We start from the raw sequence: 25,523 nt of genomic DNA, 5'->3' as shown, positions 1-25,523 counted from the left end.
ATCGTTGATGGCTGCGTGTGGATATAAAGAATGTCGAAAATGGAGCTTGTATGCAGAAGATACGAATTTTACAAAATCAGAACTTTTACCCGTCAAGGGCCACGTGGCATGCACGTACCGCGCCATGTGGCAGGCCGATGCTCAAATTCGAGGACATTTGGGTGAGGTGGACATACAAGAAAGCAACACATGTCCATGTACGGGTGCAGCCAATGCACGAAAACACGACACGCACTTGTAAATAACATGGTGTGCCCTTAAAATCTTACTATAAAGAGTCGGGTCGAGATCAGTCCATTCCATATCTTTTCTGCTCTCTCTCTCTCTCTCTTTCTCACTCAACCAGAGACCTCTCCCACTATCTCGAGCGATCCCGAGTTCATAGCGCCTCTTGGCGCGACACCCCGAGCAATCAACCACACTTTGAGGGGGAGATCACGACCCACTTGTACGTTTTTCAAAGTTTTCAGGGGGGGGAGTACATCTTAATTTAATAAATTATTAATTATATAATTATCATTGAATATTATATTATAAATCAGTATTTATAATACGTTGATACTATGCTCAAACTATATGGATAATATTATGTCATGTAGTTACTGTTGGATTAGTGTCTAAGTCCGTAACTATATTTGGTATGTACTTGACCCGAGTGTGCATGGTCCTTTTGGGTTGCCTTCACCAAAGCAACTTGACAAGGTAATTTGATATGAGAGAGAAGATATTATGGTTTATTAATATATTATAAGAATAATATATTAAAGGAGAAATCATATTTAATTAGTATTAGTCATAAATTAATTAGGAATTAATTTGGTGACTAAAAGAGATTAATTAAATAAAGGGGTATAAACTGTCAAATGTGTGATAGTTGAGTTTTGGGCTGGGAAACCTAATGGACTAAGGGGGAACGAAATTATGATGAGGGATCATCATATTTTCGTCCAAGGGCCTCATTCCAGAAGGTTCCTTGGGTTGCTTGGTGGCTAAGCTATCCATTAGGGTTTAGACTGAAACCCTAGCACCCTACAGTATAAATAGATGCCCTATGCTTCAATTTTAGGGCACTTGATTCCAAGGGAAACCCTAGGGCCGAAATTAGCATCCTTCCCTTCTCTCTCTTAATTGCCTTCTTGCTTCAAGGTGTTTGTGAGCCATTAGAGGCACTACAATTGTGGTGCTTGCTTTCAAGAGTTCAAGAGATCAAGGAAACTAGTTGTTATTGCAATATAACAACAAAGGTATGTCTACTACACTTCTATATGTTTTTCGAAAATTATAGAAGCATCCCAGGGTTTATTTTGTGTTCATATAGTTGTATGTCTTATAGTGAAAACATAGATCCAATCTAGGGTTGCATGCACACATAGGATTGTTTGTATAAAACCTATCAGTGGTATCAGAGCCTTTGGTTTTTGTTTTCAATTTGATTTGATACATATTATGAATTTGACAAATTAGGGTTTATGGCAAGTAAACCCTAAGGCTTGGTGTTTTTCGAAAATAGGGTTAAGAAACCCTAGTTGGCGATTTTTTGTAGGGTTCTTAAACCCTTTTTGCCTAGCCTCCAAATTTCGAAATTAGGGTTATGAAACCCTAGGGATTTCGAAAATCCCTTGCCCCCCAAGACAAGATCCCAAAATTTTAGGGATTTGGATAATGCCATCTTTGTGATTATGAACTTAATTGTTTAAACTAGATAATTGAAGATCTTGAATTATCCTTTCCATAAATTTCGAAATCTAGGGGATAAAAAGGATTAGGATAAATTAATTGTTTAATTTTATGATAATCCTTCATGATTTAATAATTTAAATTAATTGTTTAATTTTGATAATTATTAAATCAAAGATTTTTGGTGTTTAAAATTTTAAATCAAATTGTCTAATTTTCGAAAATTTTAAATGCAACAAAGACAATAGTATTTTAAAATGTTTTAAAATACACCCTTATACAATTATGATATTATAAGATTAATTATTATATATATGTATAAGAATAAGCTAGTCTTATTGCTAGTAGGCCTAATTCACGAAACCAGTTTATAAGGTGGGTATAAGGTTGCTGCCTATAAAATGGCGCTTAATGGATGTACACTCACATCTACCGCTTGCTTGACTGGTGGAGGGTCGTTAGCCGAACGGATAGGATAGGGCACTTAATTCCTCATTATAAGTATAATGGAAATATTAAAGTAACTACATTGTTTTACAAATTCCCACTCTTAGTTACTTTAGGGTCAAATGTGAAAATGATGCTATTCCATGGAATTACACTTTGTACCCCTCTCAAACGTTAGTGGAGCGTGCGTGGTTAACCAGCACACTAATTTGGGATTGACATTGGTGACAAAGGGTGGCTCGATGTCTTATCATAGATCAATGGAGCGTGCGTGGCTAACCAGCACATTGATTAGGTGATGAAGACATTGAGTGCACCATGATGATTCGCATGGTTATTCACAAACTTGTTTGCGATCCTCGACATCCCAGTCGCAAATTTGAAGTGCATATCGAGATTTAAACATGCCATTGAAATGTTCAATGAATCTCAAAAGAAATCTAGGAATTTTCAAATACATTTAAAACTTAACCTCTTTCGTTTTTCATGGTGAAAATTAGTGAATCGTCATTCACTTACCTTCAAATTATTTACTTTTAGATTACGGCATCCCTTTTCTAAGTTGTAAATAATGTTGTTGGATCCTAGCCCTAATTTCTCATGTGGGTGTTTAATTAGGGATTCATTCTAATCAAACTTTGTTCCTTTCTATTTCAGATGTCAAACGCAAACGCAAACAACAACACTTCTGGGTCATTCTCGTTGATGAACCTGTGTCAAAAAGTGACATTTGATGGCTCGAACTTCAACGAGTGGATGAGATACATTCGCATGATAACTCGTTATGAGGACAAAGAATATGTCCTAGACGAGAAGCTTGAAAGGATCAACCCAGAAGAAGCTACTCCTGAAGAGATGGCCGCCTTTGAGGCCCACGAGCGTGATGCAACGAAAGTTCATTGCATCATGTTGGCCACCATGAACCTCGAACTCCAAAAGTCCTATGAGGACATGTATCCATATGAGATGCATCAAGATTTGCTGGACAGGTACCACCAGAGCGCGAGGCAAGAGCGCTATGAGATCATCACCAACATGATCACCGCTAAGATGGGGAGTGGAGAATCACTAACTGCTCATTTGCAAAGAATGCAAAGATATGTTGATCGTCTTCTCAAACTTAATGTTAAGTTTGATGAGGATTTGGCTATCGACATCATCCTCCACTCCTTGCCTTCCTGCTACAGCCAGTTTAGAATGACCTACCACATGAATAAGGAAGAGGTCACCCTAAGTAAGCTTCAAGGGCTCCTGAGGACAGCTGAGAGCAACCTCAAGGACAAATCTGTTGCATCATCCTCTACTGTAGCTGCTCCTGTGTTGGCAATTGGCCAAGGAAAGGGAAAGAAGAGGAAGGCTCCTTACAAGAGCCACCATAAGGGTAAGACCCAAGATGGTTCTTCTTCTAGTGGGACCAAAGCAGGTTCTGTTAAGCCCTCTTCTGACCCCAAGGAAGCAGAGTGCTTCTATTACCACCAGAAGGGCCACTGGAAACGAAGCTGCCCTAAATATCTGCAAGATATTAAGGATGGGAAGATAAAACCCACCTTCGCAGGTATGTATTTAATTAAATTTAATAACTCATCATTTGCTACTTCATGGGTTCTTGATACAGGGTGTGATTACCACATTTGTTCTGATATGCAGGGCCTAAAAAGAAGTAGGGAAGTGGAGCATGGAAGGATAAGCTTGATCATGGGAAACAAGAAGTCTTCACGAGTAACCAAGATCGGAGTTTATTCCTTAGTGTTGAGTAATGGGTTAGGGCTAGATTTAAATAATTGTTGCTATTCGCCAGATATGGCAAGAAACATCATTTCTTTTCATGGTTTGTTTAGACAAGGTTTCAGATATTCATTTGATAATAGTAATGGTTCTATTAATGCTTATTTGAATGGTGTCTTTTATTTCAATGCATTACCTTGTAATGGGATTTATGAATCTGTGTTAGTTATTGATAATTTAGGAAATGATGTTTTGAATATTGATTCGTCCACAAGTTTGGACAAAGCATGCTTGTGGCATTGTCGCCTTGGCCATGTGAACAAGAAACGCATAGCCCAACTCCAAAAGGATGGAGTCTTGGAGTCTTTCGAACTTAGGGACGATGACGTGTGTGAGTCTTGTTTACTTGGGAAGATGATCAAGTCACCCTTTACTGGCACATGTGAAAGGGGTGAGGGTGTATTGGATCTCATACACACAGATGTATGTGGACCCTTTAGATCCACCACAAGGGACGCTTGTCGCTTCTACGTGACTTTTACAGACGATTATAGCAGATATGGATATATCTACTTAATCAAGCAAAAGTCAGAAACTTTTGAAAAGTTCAAAGAGTTCAAGAATGAAGTGGAGAATCAGTTGGGCAGGAAAATCAAGATGCTTCGATCTGATCGAGGGGGAGAGTACCTAAGTCTTGAGTTTCACGACTATCTGAAAGAGTGTGGAATAGTTTCACAATTGACGCCTCCTAGAACGCCACAATTGAATGGTGTGGCTGAGAGACATAATCGAACCTTGTTGGACATGGTTCGCTCTATGATGAGTCGTGCTTCGTTACCAATCTCATTCTGGGGGTATGCCTTGGAGACTGCCGCCCATATCCTTAACTTAGTTCCCACCAAGAAGGTTACCAAAACGCCTCACGAGATGTGGACAGGGAAAGCTCCCTCGTTAGCACATATCAAGGTTTGGGGTTGTGAAGCTTTCGTAAGACGAGAGACTCACGACAAGCTAGAACCTCGTAGTGAGAAGTGTTATTTCATCGGCTATCCACAGAAGTCTTTTGGTTATCTCTTCTATAGACCAAATGACAATGTTGTCTTTGTTGCTAGGAGAGGGGTTTTCAGAGAAAGAGAACTCATAAGCCAAGGAGACAGTGGGAGTCAGATTGACCTTGAAGAGCTTCAAGAGTCAGGAGAAGAAGGAACCTCTGACACTGGCATGCAACCTGAGGAGGAAACTCCTGTTGAACCTATTGACCAGTCCTTACCTCTTAGACGTTCAAGTAGAGTTGTTGTTCCACCCCAGTTTTATGGTTTCCATATTACTACTGACGGGGATACGTTTATTAGTGATAGTACACTAGTAAATCTGGACGAACCTAACAGCTACAAGGAAGCCATGGCAGGCCCAGAGTCTGTTAAATGGAAAGAGGCAATGGATAGCGAGATTCAGTCCATGTATGACAACCAAGTTTGGAATTTGGTTGACAATGTGCCAGGTCGTAAGACGGTCGGGTGCAAGTGGATCTTCAAGAAGAAGACAGACATGGATGGGAAAGTGCACACTTATAAAGCGCGATTGGTCGCGAAGGGCTTTACTCAAACTCCTGGAGTTGACTATGATGAGACCTTCTCACCAGTTGCGAAAATAAAGTCTATTAGGGTAATGCTTGCGATAGATGCGTTTCATGATTATGAAATTTGGCAGATGGACGTAAAAACCGCTTTCCTAAATGGGAAGTTGGCTGAGGATGTTTACATGAATCAGCCAGAGGGTTTTGTCGATGCAAAGCATCCAAATAGAGTGTGCAAGCTTGAGAAATCCATTTATGGATTAAAGCAAGCGTCTCGCAGATGGAATCTTTGTTTTGACGAGAAGGTCAAAGAGTTTGGCTTTCTGCGAAATGAAGATGAGTCATGTGTATATGTCAAGGCCAGTGGGAGTATAGTGAGCTTCCTCGTATTGTATGTCGATGACATACTACTCATAGGAAACGACATCCCAACATTGCAGGAGGTCAAGTCCTGGCTTGGGAAGTGTTTCGCTATGAAGGACCTCAGAGAGGCTGCATATATTCTGGGAATAAGGATAGTGAGAGACAGAAGTAAGAGACTAATAGGACTCAGTCAGGATACATACTTGGAAAGGGTACTAAAACGTTTTAGTATGGAAAATTCCAAGAAAGGGGAGTTACCAATCCAATGCAATACCAAACTGAGTAAGACTCAGAGCCCGAGTACAAAGGCAGAAATAGCTGATATGAGCCGAGTACCTTACGCTTCCGCAGTTGGCTCAATTATGTACGCTATGACCTGTACTCGCCCTGATGTGGCTTTCGCTTTGAGCATGGTCAGCAAATATCAAGGGAATCCTGGTAGGGCACATTGGATTGCTGTCAAGAATATTCTTAAGTACCTACGAAGGACTAAGGAATGGTTTCTAGTCCTGGGTGGGAGTGATGACTTAAGGGTGAGAGGGTACAGTGATGCTAGTTTCCAGACAGATCGGGATAATTACCGATCGTAGTCGGGCTGGGTCTTTACCCTGAATAGAGGAGCAGTGACTTGGAAAAGTTCCAAGCAAGAAACCGTAGCTGATTCAACGTGCGAATTAGAGTACATTGCGGCGAGCGAGGCGTCAAAGGAGGCTATATGGTTGAAGAACTTCATTGGAGACCTTGGAGTTGTGCCATCCATAAAAGAGCCCATGGAAATTTTCTGTGATAATGAAGGAGCGGTTGCCTTAACCAAGGAACCAAGGGATCATGGCAGATCTCGTCATATCGACAGGAAATACCATTTTATTAGACATCGAGTAGAAGAGGGACTCCTCGTTGTGAAGAGGGTATCGTCAGAAGATAACCCAGCAGATCCCCTCACGAAGGGACTGAGTAGGGTTAAGCATTTGCAGCACGCTAGGAGCGTAGGGCTGAAGGACGATATTAGTTTAGATTAGATAGGTAGGAAACTTGTAATGGATGATCATGTATTCAACATTTGATGATTAAATAAAGGTGTGTTATTTATAAGAAAGCTTCTATCTTGTGTTGATTATTTATCTATTGTTTCAATTTTGCATGTTTTGACTTCCTGAATAATAAGATTATTCGAACAGTCCACAATCGTTCATATGTTGGAAGTAGATATGAAGGAAGATTGTCATAAATTTGTTTGTAGATTGTCTGAAAAGTTTTAGACATAGCAAAGGTTTGCTGCAAAGTTTATGAGTGCTTATGAAATTTGTATTGAGCATTGGAATAGACCCACACTTGCTGGTATCACTTCATGAATGATCGCAAGATGATAATATCATATAATCTTTAAACCTAGAGATATGGTTATTGTTTGCTAGTTGATTATACATTGATAATGCAAAAACGCATCAGTAACTTGATGTTATAAAACGCATTATTGTTTGTGGTTTAACTAGTAAATGATAAAGGCATATTAGTCGACGTTTTTCTGTTCCTTTTATTCTATGAGAATAAAAGCGATATCTTGGCCACTTGATGATTTGGTTTGACTTATGTGCCGGGCCCGGTCAGGATGAAATTGATGTGTTCAACTGAGTTCTATGTCGAACAAATCAGAGATCAAGAAATAAAATGCTAAACAATAAGTATTGTTAGCATGATATCTAGAACAGAGGATTATACGATCCCTTATCTGAAGGACAGATTATTGGTCAGAGTTGACAGCGGCTATTGAAAGCTACGATTGCTAATCGGATACGGAAGTCATATGTGAGATGTAGTTACTAGACTTATCCAAGTGGGAGACTGTTGGATTAGTGTCTAAGTCCGTAACTATATTTGGTATGTACTTGACCCGAGTGTGCATGGTCCTTTTGGGTTGCCTTCACCAAAGCAACTTGACAAGGTAATTTGATATGAGAGAGAAGATATTATGGTTTATTAATATATTATAAGAATAATATATTAAAGGAGAAATCATATTTAATTAGTATTAGTCATAAATTAATTAGGAATTAATTTGGTGACTAAAAGAGATTAATTAAATAAAGGGGTATAAACTGTCAAATGTGTGATAGTTGAGTTTTGGGCTGGGAAACCTAATGGACTAAGGGGGAACGAAATTATGATGAGGGATCATCATATTTTCGTCCAAGGGCCTCATTCCAGAAGGTTCCTTGGGCTGCTTGGTGGCTAAGCTATCCATTAGGGTTTAGACTGAAACCCTAGCACCCTACAGTATAAATAGATGCCATATGCTTCAATTTTAGGGCACTTGATCCCAAGGGAAACCCTAGGGCCGAAATTAGCATCCTTCCCTTGTCTCTCTTAATTGCCTTCTTGCTTCAAGGTGTTTGTGAGCCATTAGAGGCACTACAATTGTGGTGCTTGCTTTCAAGAGTTCAAGAGATCAAGGAAACTAGTTGTTATTGCAATATAACAACAAAGGTATGTCTACTACACTTCTATATGTTTTTCAAAAATTATAGAAGCATCCCAGGGTTTATTTTGTGTTCATATAGTTGTATGTCTTATAGTGAAAACATAGATCCAATCTAGGGTTGCATGCACACATAGGATTGTTTGTATAAAACCTATCAGTTACCATGCGAAAGTATTATGGATAATATTACGACTAGTCGTTACTCTGTCCAACATTTATGGATAGGAATATACTTACTCGTTACTCTTGTCGATTATCCTTTTAGAGTAACTAAGATATATATATATATATATATATATATATATATATATATATATATATATATATATATACACAACAAAACATCGGAATTCTCTTTTTACCTGAGGCTAAACTACACAAGTGTTTAATGGAGAACGGTTCATCGCCTTAGCTAATAGTTTTTAAATAAAACTTCAACCTATAATCATTAATATTAAGTAAGTGGGAGAGTTATGTATAGATCAATATGAGACTGACCCCCCCCCCCCCATGCGGTTGTTAGCCACAACCATAACCGTCAATTTATAATAGGGATAACTGTCTAATTTTTTTATGACGTCCGATGAAACGTCGTATGGGGCATGTTCTACACTAGTTAAAAGCTTGATTTTAGGAACTCATTGTAACATTGTGTCTACAGCCTTTAAATATGGTAAAAGAATATACAGATATTTGATAAGGGGCACTCCCTAAACGAATTAGTAGTAGTGGTAGTAGTAGTAGCAGTAGTACTATTAGTAGTAGTAGTATATATATATATATATATATATATATATATATATATATATATATATATATATATATATACACACTACGAATGACACATGAAATATGATATTAATAGTACCTATAAATAGTAGAATACTACTTTAAAATAAAGGTACCCTAAAAAAGTAAATCCAAATACATATAAAAGTAATTAAAGTTGTGTATAAAAAGTATTTCGAAATAAAATATTCAAACCTGTGAACTCACCAAAATTATGTTGATGTTTTCAAAATCACAGAGATCGAAGGGCACACATGGCATCGTTTGGCAAGTCATGCAGGGAAACTTTGGAAGTGATATTTGTTTGATTATTTTTAAGACATTAAGTTGAATTTGAATTTCTTGTGCATGTACTACGAAGAATATATAATTATTAATAAAAGAAATGTTTGGGTTACACATTGTGTATTGTTCAATATAATCAATATTTGAAGTCCACAAAGACCTTTTACCTCCTCACATTTTTGCCGTTGGCCGGTGGTATGACAATTACCCCTCTGCATCTATTAACCATAACATCCCTTTCAAAAAATATTCAAGAGAACCCCCACTTACTCTCACTACTGGTGTTATGTTGTCTATGTTACCAATATATTACCAACCCTCACAAACTTGCTCCTTGATCCATACCATGTGTCTTTAACAGGTACCCAAACTACCACCAACACTATCAATGTCTCGATCTCTCAACCGCAAAATCACACTCTCCCTTCATGCCATACTTGATGAGGCTTTCTTCCCATTCCTCTCTATGACACCATATAACTCCCCTCTTACTTCTTTCTATTTCTTCCTTAGCCTCTTGCCCGTATTCCTTACAACCTCTCAAACACCCCCTCTCCTCCGGTTCCGTCTTCAGGTCAGACTCCTACCACCGAAACTCTCCCATCCCCGACATCAAATATTGGCACCTCCCATTCATCCTCAGTTTCCCCTATGCCAACTCGGTCTCCCCGTCCCACTCACCTGATGATCACTTGTGGTATAAGAGCCAAGAGGTATCTCTAAAGCTATCTACCGCCTTAATCTTCACATGCAATCGAGTCTCTTCTACCCAAATCATACTTACTTGCCCTAAAATACGCATATTGGACCATTTCCATGCAAAATTGATTTAATTCTGTTATTTGTAATGTTACTTTGAAACTTGTGTAGAGAACCCACGGGGACTCTATTGTTTGTTCTATGTGGCTTTTCAAGAAGAAATACAAGGCAAATGGTTATTTAGATAGGTATGTATCCCGCTTAGTGACAAACGATAAGAGTTAGAGATATGGTATTGATTGTGATGACACTTTTAGCCCGACTGTAAAACCGGCCACCATACGTTCTCTCTTGAGCATTGCCATCTCCAAGAACTAGCCCATTCATCAACTTGATGTCTCAAACGCTTTCTCACATGGTCAACTTCAAGAAATTGTCTATATGCATCAACCTCTAGCTTCCATGGCCAATACCATCTAGATCACGTTTGCCTCATGTACGAGTTTCCCCCCAGGGCCAATGTCGTCAAAGGTCCTCATGCTCCTAACCTTCCATTCATAATTCAATTGACCAATGTGGCATTCTCGGACGAAATCCCAAAGCATTTCGTAAATTCAGGAATCAAAGATTTCATCAACTACATCAAGAGTTATCCTCTATGATATGCAATCTGCGACTTCCCGGATCCATTTTACCCTAAACAAGCATGTGAGTTCTACTATTCATCCTTTGTTAACAATGATGATCAAACCATCACTGGAACGACTGGAGATGGTCAATATAGGGTTACTATTGATGTGTAATCCTTTCAAACTGCTCTTCGTCTTCCTCGATTTGAAAGCTAGTCTGAAACTCCTTCTGAAGAAAGTTACAAATCTATTTGTGGAAAATTATGGAATAACTTCAAACTTCAGGGCCTCACTCATGATCCATACAAGAACACTCTTCATCAGTGTTTTAATGTTGGGTGGAAGTACTTAACAGGTGTGATTGGCAAATGTATTGGACACAAGAATGGAAGTATGGATCAGTCGAATCGTTTTGAGCAACGAATCTTATACACTATTGTTTACAACAAATAATTGGATTTTGCTCAACTTTTTCTTGATCTGTTTGACTGCATTTACTGGGAACAAGAATCCATGCATGTTCCCTATCCTATTTGGCTTGTACTGATCTTATCTCGTAAGGAAGGTTATGTTGAAAGTCATGGGATCATCATTCCAATTCCTGTTCTTTCCTCCGAAATCAATAATGCCACTCCATATAAAGGAGATTTGCGTATTACTATGAGGATGCAAAGATAGATTGAGAAACCTTATGTGGTTGAATCCTCAGATTCTGAAGAGGATGATGAGAATGATGGAAAAGAAGACACTAATATAGACGTTGATAAAGAGAATAGTAGAGATAATTATGAAGAAGGGTCAGGTAATAAAGAAGGGACTAATGAGGAAGAAGACACTGATGAAGATGAAGAAGAATCAATCACTGATAAGAGAAGACTTTGCTCGGGGAATGAATTCTCCTACAAGGAAATTTCCTCAGAGGATAAACAAGCACATTCGATTCCCATCTACTCCTTCACCCAATCCCTCTGCAGATGATACTGAACAATGTGGATCAACCCCTCCTTTTGTCAAAATTGTTGAACCATTGATTCAAGAGAAGTCAGTGTCTCCTCTTCCTCAAGCTAAGATTGTTCCTCCTATGCCAACTCCAATCATGACTGCTGCCTTTCATCAGGATAATCAATAAGAATCCATATCTAACTTTCAGACTGTTGTGCTTTCCCAACTTTCTCTAATTGTGCGGATTACTCAATCACTGGATAAAAGGTTGAGTAAATTTGAAAGAGATGTAGCTACAATGAACCGACTTATAGCTTTGGGTGATGATGATGATGATATGGTTGTTGATGACACTCCACCAAAGTATCTTGGTGATAATCCTCATCCACCTCCACCTCCATCAACAAATATTCCTCCACCACTTCCTCCACCACCACGTCCTCCTCCAAGAACTCCTCAAACACCTCCTAACTTTCCTCCCGAATTTGATGTTGCCCAAAAGAGGGAGAACAATGAAGGTGGTCCTCAGCCAATGCAACTGCAGGTGATGATTGTACCAACTCCATCTCAGGCCGAGATGACTGAAATGGTTGAAGATGAAGTTGATCCTAAAAAACCAAATTTTTGTTGCTGATATTCCAAACGCTGATGCTACAACTGATCAGCGCATTCCAGACATTCATGATCAATCAGAGACCGATGACTATGAAGGGTTTCTTTATATTGGTTTCATGCAACAGGCTGTTGTTCCTGTTGTTCATTTAAATGTTGTCTACCATGGATCTTACTTTGAGTGGGAGATTTCTCAAGAGGTTCCTCAAGGAACTCATAGTGACATTGACTCTGACAATGATCAACTCAATCCTCTATAGAGGAAGGCTTCCTTCTCAGGGGGAGCTCATGACGCTGAATCTGGAAGATCTTCTGTTGCTGTTGTTAGTGATCCTTCAGTATCTCCTCCTAAAAAGAAAAGCAAACTCATATTTGATATAAATGAATTAGTGGAAACATGGAGGTTACTGTTGTTGGACTAGATGTCTAAGTCCATAACTATTATTGGTATGTACTCGACCCGAGAGTAGCATGGTCCATTTGGGTTGCATATCATCATGACAATTTGTTAGGATGAACTTTTGAGAGAAGGTTAATTATGGTTTATTAATATATTATAAGTTATAATATATTAATATGAAATCATATGTCTTAATTAGTATTGATCAATAATTAATTTGGAGTTAATTTAATGATAAAAATAGACTAATTAAATCTATGAGGACTAATTATGATAATTAGTTATATTTATATATGTTGGGTTTATGATCCATGTTGGACCAAGTTTATGTATGGATACATAAAGAGTTGGGCCACATGAACCATGGATCATAAAACCCATGGGTATGGATTTGGGTTATACCCATGACTCTTGAAATACCACACATATAAATACATGCATCATGACCTAAAAACGCCACTTGTGGTTACACATGAAGTTCTTGGAGTTCATGGGTGTTTTTGGGTGCATGGAGATTCTCTCTCAAGTTCATCCTTTGTCCATGGTGTGTTGTGATTCCACTTGAGGCTTCCACACTATTGGGGCTAAGCTCTTAAGGCTAGATACATCAAGACTTCAAGCTCCACCATAAGGTATGTTATCCTAACTAGATTCTTGCTTAGTATATGATATTAGTATGCTAGTATAGGGTAATACCTTGGAAACTTCATATTTGCATGTATAATAGAGAAAACATAGATCTAAGGTATTTAGGGTTGTATGTGCACCATAGGATGTTGTAGTATACTAAAACCCAATAGTAGTATCAAAGCCATGGGTTGTTTTCTATTATATTTGATGCAAATGTATTTTTTTTCAAAGTTGAAAAAAAGGGAAAAAAAACATGAAGTTTGTCAAATTTTAAGATAATTACTTGATTTTATGAAAAACTAATTATTTGTAAAATTTGAGTCACTTTACTACAAGAGTTGAATTAGGTCAATTTATTAAAAGATAGAATGATGTGATTATTTTATTTGTTTTAAAAGTTTGATCTAAATGTTTTTAAGGAGTTACAAATTTTGTCATAAAATTTTGGAGCTCAAAAGTTTTTTTTTTTTAAGTTATGATCTTAAGAGTTTTGAAACTTCCATAAGTTATGGATGTGAAATGTCTCATTCATTAACTCTTTAGGTTATGAATTCCAAGAGTCTTCAAAGGATAATTGTCAAAGTTTCAAAATTTGTATTAGTTTATATGATGAGCTAATTTCTTGAAAATTGTTGATGTGAATTATCTTACTTATGAGTTTAATCTAGATCATAGAAAAATTATTTAATTATTGTGTTAATTGGAATATTTGATCTTAATGGTTTTTATGAACTCCATAACTTGTCCTCAAGTTATGGAAAACCAAGAGTTTTTACTTTAAATGTTTTATTAAAGTCATAGGTTAGAAAACTTGAAGAGTCTTTTCTCCATAAATTGTTTTTTATGACTTCCATAACTTGTCCTCAAGTTATGGATTTTCAAGAGTCACTCCATTAAAGGAACATTAAACTCATATGTTATGAAATTGAAAAGTTTCAATACTTGTCCTCAAGTTTTGGAATTTGTAAAGTCACCCCCATGTACATTTTAATTCCAAACCCTAGAATTTTAAAAGGTTAAAATTCAAACTTTATGGACTTCATTAAATTAATTAAAGTGTTTAATTAAAAGAGTTAATAATTCCATAAAGACATGGTTTAAGTTTAATTAAATTAAGAGTATAGTTTAATTAATAGATTAAACCACCAAGTATTTTAAATGTTTAAAATACACCCTTATACTATTATTATAATTTTAATTATATAGATATGTATAAGAATAAGTCAATCTTACCATTAGTAGGCCTCATTCGCGAAGCCAGTCTCTAAGGGGGTATAAGGTTACTGCCTATAAAATGGTAGTTTAATGGGTGTCCACTCTCACCCACCGCTTCCTTGACTGGTGGAGGGTCGTTAGCCGAACGGGTAGGATAAAGACTATAATTCTCCCTGCATTAAAAGTATAATGATAAATACTAAGTAACTAAACACTTATAAATTCCCAATCTTAGTTACTTAGGAAAATGTGAAATGGTGCTAACCCATGAAATTACACTTTGCAACTTTGTTAAGTCGTTAGTGGAGCGTGTGTGGTTAACCGGCACACTAACATGGGACTGACAATGTGTGGCAAAGGGTAACTTAAGTTTATCATATATTGGTGGAGCGTGTGTGGTTAACCGGCACATCAATTAGGTGATAAAGTTAAGGGTACCAAGTTAATTTGCATGGTTATTCACACCTTGTTTGTGTTCCTCGGCATCCCAGTCACAAACTTGAGAGGGCACAATCGAGATTCAAACATGCCATTGAAATTTCAATGTATCTCAACAGATCTAGGAGTTTCAAATCCAATTAAAACTTAATTATATTTCGTTTTTCATGGTGGAAATTTGTAAATCGTCATTTACCTACCTTCAACTATTTTATAACTTGGATTACGGCATCCCTCATCCAGTTATAAATAGGTTGTTGGGTCCTAGCCTTAATATTTCATTTTGGGTGTTATATTAAGGACTTTAAATCAACTAAACTTGAATTTCTCCCATTATAGATGTCTAGTTAAGACAACTATGGTCTTCCTAAATCTTTAGGAAAAAGCTTTCCTGATGAAGATGATATCCAACATGGCAATCAAGGTGAAAGATTAATCCCTTTGTTGTGCATTAATGGGACTGGAAATCATGCTTCACTTCCTCCACCTCCTCCAACTATTCTCCCTATCCCACAAGTTCACATACTTGAAAAGTTCAAGGTCACTCAATCCCTATTGTCAAGCCGGGAGAGTCGGGTGTCGAAGTCTCGAGGTAGCTGGCTGTTGACTTGGTTCTTCAGTCACACCCTGATGACAGATGAAGACATGACCCTTAATGATCTTACCTATTTGCTTGATGCTGCTAAATCAGCAATGATTTGGGGCACTGGTAAAGAAAAATTTGATTGGAAGATCAACTTCCCAAACTTCCATGGACATTGACAATGGTAACATTAGAAGTCCAGAAAAGCTTTCTCTTCCCAATAGAAAGGGATTAGCCATGGTCAAGTCATTTGACCTAATGGTAAAGAGAAACGATAAGTCTGAGATAGTCTCATTTACCATTTCCAAAGAGTTCATATGCCAAAAGAAAGGGGCATTGGTTGCGAAGCTGCCAGATTTTACCTGAAAGATATGGTAAAGTCAAAAGTTTGACTCTACTTCAGGTAAAGTCGATTATCTAACTCTATTAAGTATCTTTTGGAGATTCCTAATACATAATGTAATATAATTACATTTTGATGTTTTAGAGAATCAAAGGAAGCTTAAAGAAAGAGTATGCTAATTCTGATCGCGAAGTTGGTTCGGTGATCAGAATTTTGAGCAACTGCTTAAGAGTTACGATAGATTGCTTAGGAATAGATATCAACATAGTTTTCATATGTATTTGCATTGTAAGGATAAGATTTTTCCGCAAGTTTTAAAATAAAAAAAACAGTTTTGATTTATTTATTTTAAGTATCCTTACAATGGCATTTGTGAAAAATTGTTGTTTACATGTTTCCATTGATAGCAATATTGGAAAATGGGTTTGATTCTTTCATTTGTGGCAGTGTCATAATTTACCAAATAAGGAAAGATTCTCATCACCCAAGTTCCAGTTGGATAGAAACTTGGAATCATGCAACTTGTATTGTGTGATGAATGAGAATTGTCATCTTTGGGAAATTAAGACTAAGTCCTTGTTCACATGTATATGTGACTGAAGTGAAGGACTAAGGGATCAAGTACACATTCTTGTGCACTGGTCAAAGTCCACCACAAAAGATCAATAAGTCTATTCGTCATGATTTACTAAAGTTCAGTAAATATGGTTATGCTTACAAGTTTAAGTGTAATTATGAAATATTGGAAAAGTTTCAATTATTGACAGAGCGAATAAGAAGAATCAAATTAAGCAGAAGAATAAAAGTTTCTCAAATCTGAAAATATGGGAGAGTACTTTAAGTATCTTGTTTTATGATTATCTTAATGATTATAAAACCATATCACAATTGATCCTCTAAAGACACCTTAGTGGATTTGTTTGGCTAAGGATAGGAATCATGAATTTTTGAAATGGTTAAATCAAAAGATAAATCATACTTCGTTCCAAAAAAAAAATCTTAGAGTCATACTCTAAGATTGTAACTTGAGTGACATGATTTTAAGAAAGGTTTATAACAGTTTTCAAATGTAGAGTAACATGTTTCTTACTCTTGTACATTTGGAATTGGTAAGTTGTGTTGTTTTGGATAAAACAAAGACCAACTAATGCCAATTGTGTGAAGTGTTTGTCTTGATTAGAATCCACACTATCTCTAAAATATTTGGCAAGAGAGTCTTATATGTTAAGAGGATAGTGGGAGTCTAAAAGATCCTGAAATAGTTTCTAGAACTAATCAAGAATAAAACATGTATTTCATCACTAGTACATGACTAGAGGTTTATAACCTATCGAGTTGACATATTCTTATTTCTGTGCCCATTCCAGTTAAAGTTGGCTATGCATTTGAGTTCTACATGTTCTCAGTTATTTGCATAACTACTTGGAAGCAATGGTAGGTCTTGTGCTACCAAGTGGCAAGAAGTTAAGATTGCACAAGTTCAGTCCATATGAGTTAGGATTTGTCACTAACCTAGTCTTGTGATTCACATGGATAGGAACACATACACCATAAAAATCTAAGTGTCATAAGGTTTCTCTCCGATTCATGAAAATGATGGTGAGGAAACATTCTCACTAAGTAGATTTTAAGTAGGTAGCAATTGTGATCTTTGCATTCTCTAAACAATTGATATTATGATTACGGTATCCCTTTTCATAGTTCTGAAATTGTTTAGACACACCTGTGAGCTATCTAAGATAAGGTGTATGATTTTGATAAAGTCTTGTCAAAGCAATCTCGTATCAGAAATCTGAACTTTGGTAAGGAAGTCAATAAAGTATTGATTTCTAGAAGTCCAGTTGATTTCTGGCTACATGTCAAAGCTAGTGGGAGCATAAGTGTTATGCTAGTAAGATAATAATCATTGTGCTAGTGGGAGCATGATTATTATGCTAAGTGTTGCAAGTTAGCAATGTTAATTATAGAAAACAAAAGTTTCGATTCGTTTTGAAAAGTTGTTTTGCTATAAATAAGGGAGAAGATATACTTTATTTCAATTCTAAAAGCTTAGATTGAGATTTTAATCAACTTTAGTCAAGGATATATATGAATGTTATGTTGGAATGGTTCAACATAAGGAAATTCTATATATGTTGCGTCCTCAAAATTCGATTATGATTACGGCATACCTCTTCATAGTTCGAATTGTGAGAACATCGAAAATAAAAATTTTGTAGCATGACTCGTGTCCCATATGACTAAAATGATTAAGCAATTGTCGAGGACAATCTGAGGTCTACCAAAGATTGGTTGCTCATGGACAATTGGAAGTATAATGTAATGGCAAGAGTTTGGCATTCTTACATTTACAATAAGTATTGAGATTGTGATATGAGCATCATTGGAATCATGTTCAATTGATCCATTTCACAAAGTAAGGACCATAGAAAAACATAGTGTGCATACTTGGAGTATGGCATATCTATTGTTTGGACAAACATAGTGTGCATGCTTGGAGCATGGCATGACTATTGTTTTTATTCAAGTATTAAGTTGATTAATCGAAACATAAATAATGAGTAATCAATGTGGTGCTTAGATAAAAGGTGTTTTTATTTACACTCAAAGTGTTGGGGCCATATAGGATTAGTATTATTCTCATGTTTCACTTTGCATGTTTTGACTTCCAGAGTAAACTAGGTCATTCTTCCCGGATGACTAAGTTATTCAAACCATCCACAGTCGGTCATATGTTGGAAGTAGATATAAATCAAGACTGTCATGAGTTGGCTTGTAGATGTCAAAGATGTTGGACATAGCAAGAGTTGCTACAACACTCATGAGTACTCATAAGTTCTGAGTATTGGATTCAACCCACGCTCATTTGAATCACTTCATGGATTTTATCACGAGTGATCATGAGACGATAATATCTTATATTCTTCAAACCTAGAGATATGAGTTGTTACTATGAGTTGGTTATACATTGATTGCACGAAAACGCATTGGTAACTCAATGTTATAAAACGTGCCTTTGTGTATGATTCAACAAGTAGTAGAACAAGCCATATGAGTCGAAGTTTATCCATTCCTTTTACCTTTGGGATAAAAGCGATATATGTGGGCCCCTCGATGATTTAGTGATGACACCCCTAAGTGCTTGGCCAAGCCTGGACTAATTTGATTTGTTCAATTAGTCAGCCGTCATAAATCGGAAATCGGGAAACAACAAATGGACAGAGAGAGTGATTATAATCCATGTCTCAGTCCATATGATATCTAGAATGGAGGAATATATGATCCCTTATCTAATGGACATGCCATTTGATTTGTTCAGAGTTCGACAATAGCTTTAAGAGCTACGATTGCTAGTCGGGTTATGAAGTCGTACTTGTAATAATAGTTTTAGACTTATCCAAGTGGGAGACTGTTGGATTAGATGTCTAAGTCCATAACTATTATTGGTATGTACTCGACCCGAGAGTAGCATGGTCCATTTGGGTTGCATATCATCATGATAATTTGTTAGGATGAACTTTTGAGAGAAGGTTAATTATGGTTTATTAATATATTATAAGTTATAATATATTAATATGAAATCATATGTTTTAATTAGTATTGATCAATAATTAATTTGGAGTTAATTTAGTGATAAAAAGAGACTAATTAAATCTATGCGGACTAATTATGATAATTAGTTATATTTATATATGTTGGGCTTATGATCCATGTTGGACCAAGTTTATGTATGGATACATAAAGAGTTGGGCCACATGAACCATGGATCATAAAACCCATGGGTATGGATTTGGGTTATACCCATGACTCTTGAAATACCACACATATAAATACATGCATCATGACCTAAAAACGCCACATGTGGTTACACATGAAGTTCTTGGAGTTCATGGGTGTTTTTGGGTGCATGGAGATTCTCTCTCAAGTTCATCCTTTGTCCATGGTGTGTTGTGATTCCACTTGAGGCTTCCACACTATTGGGGCTAAGCTCTTAAGGCTAGATACATCAAGACTTCAAGCTCCACCATAAGGTATGTTATCCTAACTATATTCTTGTTTAGTATATGATATTTGTATGCTATTATAGGGTAATACCTTGGAAACTTCATATTTGAATGTATAATAGAGAAAACATAGATCCAAGGTATTTAAGGTTGTATGTGCACCATAGGATGTTGTAGTATACTAAAACCCAACAACTGTCACACCCCCAAACCAAGGATGGCGGAAACGTCCGGGGGTGGGGGACTTCATGTAAAGTATCACAACAACGAGTATAATAGTGCTTAAAGTAAATACGACCATCATAAATATAATTGAAAAGGTTACACCATAGTATATCTTTACATGTTTCAGAATCAATTACATTATGATGACAAAATAACTGTTTGACGATTTAACGTCCCATCCTCAAATTGCTGATGTTTTCCTGTTTCACTGATTTCCTGAGAATACAAGTAGTTTTGAAAAAGTGTCAACACTTAAGTTGGTGAGTTCATAAGAGTTTTGTTTGAGAATGAAACCGTTTTCCTTGTAAAAGTTAGAGTTTGATTTCCATAAAATCCAATATTTTCTTTAGTAAGTGTGAAATGAATGCTTCTATGTTATGCGATAATGAACCCTAGAAAGAAACATAGATCCCTTCTATAATCACTTAGCGTATATAAGTTATATAAAATCTAAGTTAAATAAACCGTTGAATATAATGGGTCTGCCCTAGGTCCACAACCAAACAAGGAACAGGAGATAAGGCGGGCTCACCAATTCTAAGTCGATTGTGACTAGATTCTTATATAACTCTAGCATATACACTTAGCAATTATAGAGGAAGTCTAACAATTCTAGATGAAATATAGTCTTAACATCATAAAAACTATTTTGTGTGAACCTGGTACTTTGTATTTGTACCCTTTTTTGGTACGAAACCGGTACTTTGTATTTGTACCCCTTTTCGTATGAAAGCCTGGTACTTTGTATTTGTACCCCTTTTTGTATAAAACTGGTACTTTGTATTTGTACCCCTTTTTGTATGAAACCGGTACTTTGTATATGTACCCCTTTTCGTATGAAAACCTGGTACTTTGTATTTGTACCTCTTTTTGTATAAGACCGGTACTTTGTATTTGTACCCCTTTTCGTATGAAAACCTTTTGTAATGTAAATGAACATAAACTATACCTATTATAGCTTATCGAAATGTTTGTAATGTATATGCAACCTAACTATACCTATTATAGTTTAGTATGTTTGTTTGTGGTGTATAAGAAACCTTTTCTATGTAAGTCGAATGTATGGCAAAATATAACTATGTCTATCATTCTTGTTTTGTACTAATGGTAATGGTGGAGGATTCTTACACTTTAGTGAGTATTTTTTTGTTATATAATTATACCACATCAAGAAACGCATGTAAAATATGAAATCCTCAAAGATTAACACCTTGCTCAACAAGTTACAAAGTGTAATGAGAGTTATAAGCTGTTATCTAGCTTTTTACATTTCTATAATGTTTTAGAAAAATTATAGAAAAATCATACGAATCCGAAAACTGAATCCGTAAATTCTGAGAGTTCATAAAATGTGTCTAGTTTGTTCATAATTTTTATTATGATTTTTGGAAGCCTTTAACTTGTGTTAAAATGTTCATATTCACAGACTGGTCCGAATTTGTTTTTGAAATGATAGACAGTTTTGTAAAAATCGCCATACATCGTAGAAAAATCGTATGGTGATGTTCAAGTAGTCATTTTGAAGGTATGAACCTGAACTATTTGCATCTAATACATTTTTGAAAACTAAAATGTTTAAGTTGACCAAAACAGTCCGTGAATGGAGTTGAACTTTTCTGATGAAGGCTGTTAAATGAGTTTAGTTGTGTTCTTGGTGTTTTAACTTGTATTCCCCCCCCCCCCCCCCTTAAAACTTGAGAAAAACATGAAAAGATAAGGGTATGAACTCACCTTGTGTGTTCTTAGTGGATGGATGTTGAAGAAAAGAAGTGTTCTACTCAAGAACACTAAGAAGATGCCTTGAAGGTTCGAAGATCTAACATGAATGTGATGATGTTTATGTAAGATATCTATGATTTGAGTAGAAAGAAATGAAATAATCTTGTGGAGGATGATAATACTTACCAATAGTAGAAGAAAAGCTTGGAGAATGGTCTTGAATCTCGAAATCTAGAGAGAGAATTGAGAGAGAATGATGTTTGTCTTTTGGAGGAAAAATGAGAGAAATGAGAGGAAAGTGAGGAGAGATAGGAGTTTTCAGCCTTTGACCAAGAGTGTGGCTGGTCAAATGGTGGGGAAAGTACTATTGAATGACGAGGTATGGTGGAAGGACAAGGGTGGTTAATGGAGTGGGCATGGGGGTTGCTTGTGTCATACACTAAAGCAAAGTCAACACTCCACCAATAATATCCCACCCACTCTTCTTGGATAAGGATTATGCCCCAAAACGTGATTAATTATGAAATAAGGGGTTTTATATGTTAAAATATGATTTTGGGTGAAAATCCCGTGTTAAAATCTCGAAAAACGAGCTCAAAACGCTAAAAATATTGAAAACCGGGCAAAAACTGTCAAATTCCGAAATTCAGGCCGAGGATGCGAAGGTTCGGCTCCTTATGAGCTTAGAACCGAAGGTGAGGCTCGGTTGTGCATGGGAACCGAGAGTAGAAGAAGAACCAAGAGTGGAGGTACGGCTGCGCGGGTCGCTTCTCGGACCGAAGATCAAGTCCTCTCGGACCGAAGGTTAAGCCTTCTCGGGCCGAAGGTGGGAAGGGGAGAGTCTCGGTTCGGATTTGTCAAGGTACCAAAATAGACCGACCGCTCAGTCCATTTCGGTTGATAGGGTTTCGGTTCTCAGGAGGTTCGGCTCTAAGAGGTTCGGCTCCTAAGAGGTTCGGCTCCTAAGAGGAGTTTCGGTTCCTAAGAGGAGTTTCGGCTCCTTAAGGCTGTTTTTCGCGTAGACTTCCGTTTTCGAGCTGTTTTCGTCAAATTCGAGGGTCGGGATGCCCCAAGTGATTATAAAAAGTTGAGAGAGATTTTGAGAGAGATTTGGGAGAGATTTGTCATACTTTGAGAGATTTGGCATACTTAGAGAGATTTGGGAGAGATTTCACATACTTAGAGAGATTTGGAAGAGATTTGACATTCTTGGAAATATTTCTCATACAGAGAGAGATTTGGGAGAGATTTCACATTCTTGGAGAGATTTCTCATACAGAGAGAGATTTGGGAGAGATTTCACATTCTTGGAGAGATTTCTCATACTTAGAGAGATTTGGGAGAGATTTGACATTCTTGGAGAGATTTCTCATACATAGAGAGATTTGGGAGAGATTTCACATTCTTTGAGAGGTTTCTCATACAGAGAGAGATTTGGGAGAGATTTCACATACTTGGAGAGATTTGGGAGAGATTACACACACTTGTAGCGATTTCTCCTACTTAGAGAGTTTTGGGAGAGTTAGACTGGAAGAGATTGGGAGAGACTTCTTTTGTGACCCTTTTGAGTGTTTGGCTCCGTAATTCAAGGTTTGTAAACCTCGTTAAGTCTTGTTATGATTGTTATATGCCCCCGAGGGTTAAGGAATAATGTTTTATCGAGTAGATTCATCACTTACCCTGATTAGGGTTTAGAATTTCCGAACACGTGAAAACTCTAAGTGATACTTAATATTAAGATTGCGAGTAGGTACAATAAGAGTCATGATGGAAACCCTAATATACAAGGGTTAGATGAGTTGACCGGTTTGACTTGTTGACTTTAGTTGACTTTGACTTGGCCAAAAATTGACGGTTGTCACATCATTCCCCCGTTAGAAAGAATTTCGTCCCGAAATTAGTGTTTCGACTGGGACTTCAAGAATTTGGGGGAAAGATGGGGGAACTTTTCGTAGTATAATAAATTGATATGGTGGGGAAACAACCCGCCCGATGTTAAATGACGTCCTTGGAATTTCTTATTGTAACTTGTGCTGAGTCGATTTAAAAGGAGTTATTGTTTTGGAATGATAGAGTATTCTACGTGGGCCTTTATGCTCTCCGCTTTATACTTGGTATTACCACTATGAATATTTTATAATGTAATTTGCGAGTACTAGCATTACGAATGCTTTATCAATTGTGACGAACTTTGCATTATAAGTCCTACCAGTTCTTTTATAATCGCTTGGTGTAAACTAGTCGTATATCATTAAGATTTCAAGGGCATTCAGATGGGTGACCCCGCCTTAAGCCCACAACCAAACAAGGAACAGGAAATGAGGCGGAGTCACACATTCTAATTCCATAGAATCTTAATGATATATGACCATAATGTTTACACTAGCCATCATAGATTTACCAGTAAAAACCCTGCGTTTTTATATAGATGGTAAGACTTATTCAGGTTTTGACGTGTTCTCGAGATTCATGGTTGATATACTTTAATCGATGCTAGTTTTAGTAATAAAAAGAAATTTTAGAATTTAAACGTCGATGTTAGAAACACGTACTGATATTTACGGGCGGTTCCGGGGTGGTCTCTCCTACGGTGATCGCAAGCACCCTTCCACCATCACCGACATCTCTTGCTCTTGGGCAGTCCCTTTTAAAGTGTCCCGTTTCGCCGCACTTGTAACAGGTTGGGCTTACTCCAAAGCCAGGGACCTGGTGGATGGGTTGTGCTGGTGCCTTACAGAAACGGACAGTGTGCCCCTCTCTGTTGCAATTTTTGCAATGCATTTTTCGGCAAGCCCCAGTGTGATGGAAGTTACACTTGTTGCATTTCGGAAGGGTTCCAGCGTATTGTTTTATGGGTGTTGGCGTGGCGAGGGTTGTGGCAGCATGAACAACAACGATCTGTTGCTTCTTAGTGACGTCCTAGGCTGGTTGGTCCTTCTTGTTGTCCAAGAACTTTCTTTTGTTGTTCCCTCCTCTTGCTTGATTAGGGGTGGTTGTCGTAGTGTCATGGCTGGCACGATGGTCGATGAGTTGTTGTGCCAACTCCTTGGCGCTGTCGAAAGTAGTTGGTCTTGAGGCCAACACGCTATCTTGAATTTCGGGGGACAATCCCCAGAGGTATCGCTCCAACTTTTTGTCTTCTGGGGTGACCATAGCGGGACAAAGGAGTGTTAGATCACAGAATCGGGCGGTATAGGTTGCAAGGTCAGAGTCTGTCATTTTGAGGTTCCACAGTTCTTGCTCTAGCTTTTGTACCTCGCCCCTTGGGCAATACTCTTTCAGCATCCTTTCCTTCAAGTCCTCCCAACTCATCGAGTTAGCCACTGTAAGCGTCAGTGACTTAACGTGGCCGTTCCACCAAGTAAGGGCCCGGCCGGAGAAGGTGCGAGCTGCGAACTTGACTTTGATCGCTTCGGGGCACGCACAGATCTCGAAGATAGACTCGGTCTTTTCGAACCACTGCATCAAATCGATGACTCCCCCGCTGCCATTGAATGAATCGGGTCTGGCATTGGTGAAGTCTTTAAAGGAGCATTCTCTAGAACGCCCTTGGCTATCTCCTTAAGTGGAGTTATTAGTACCGCTCCCTGTCCGTCCTGCACCATCAGTGCTGATTTGGGACATAGCAGCTGCCACCGCGGCCGTGACCGCAGCTTGGAACATAATAGGATCATATTGGGGAGGCGGCGGTGGTGGATTTGCTTGCGTTCCGCTAGTGCGTCTAACAGACCTTCGAGGCGGCA

The sequence above is a fragment of the Lactuca virosa genome, chromosome 5 (genome assembly GCF_052849685.1).
Source record: "Lactuca virosa cultivar CGN04683 chromosome 5, Lactuca_virosa_CGN04683_v6, whole genome shotgun sequence".
Classification (NCBI taxonomy): Eukaryota; Viridiplantae; Streptophyta; class Magnoliopsida; order Asterales; family Asteraceae; genus Lactuca; species Lactuca virosa.
Note: the sequence above shows the minus strand (reverse complement) of the source record.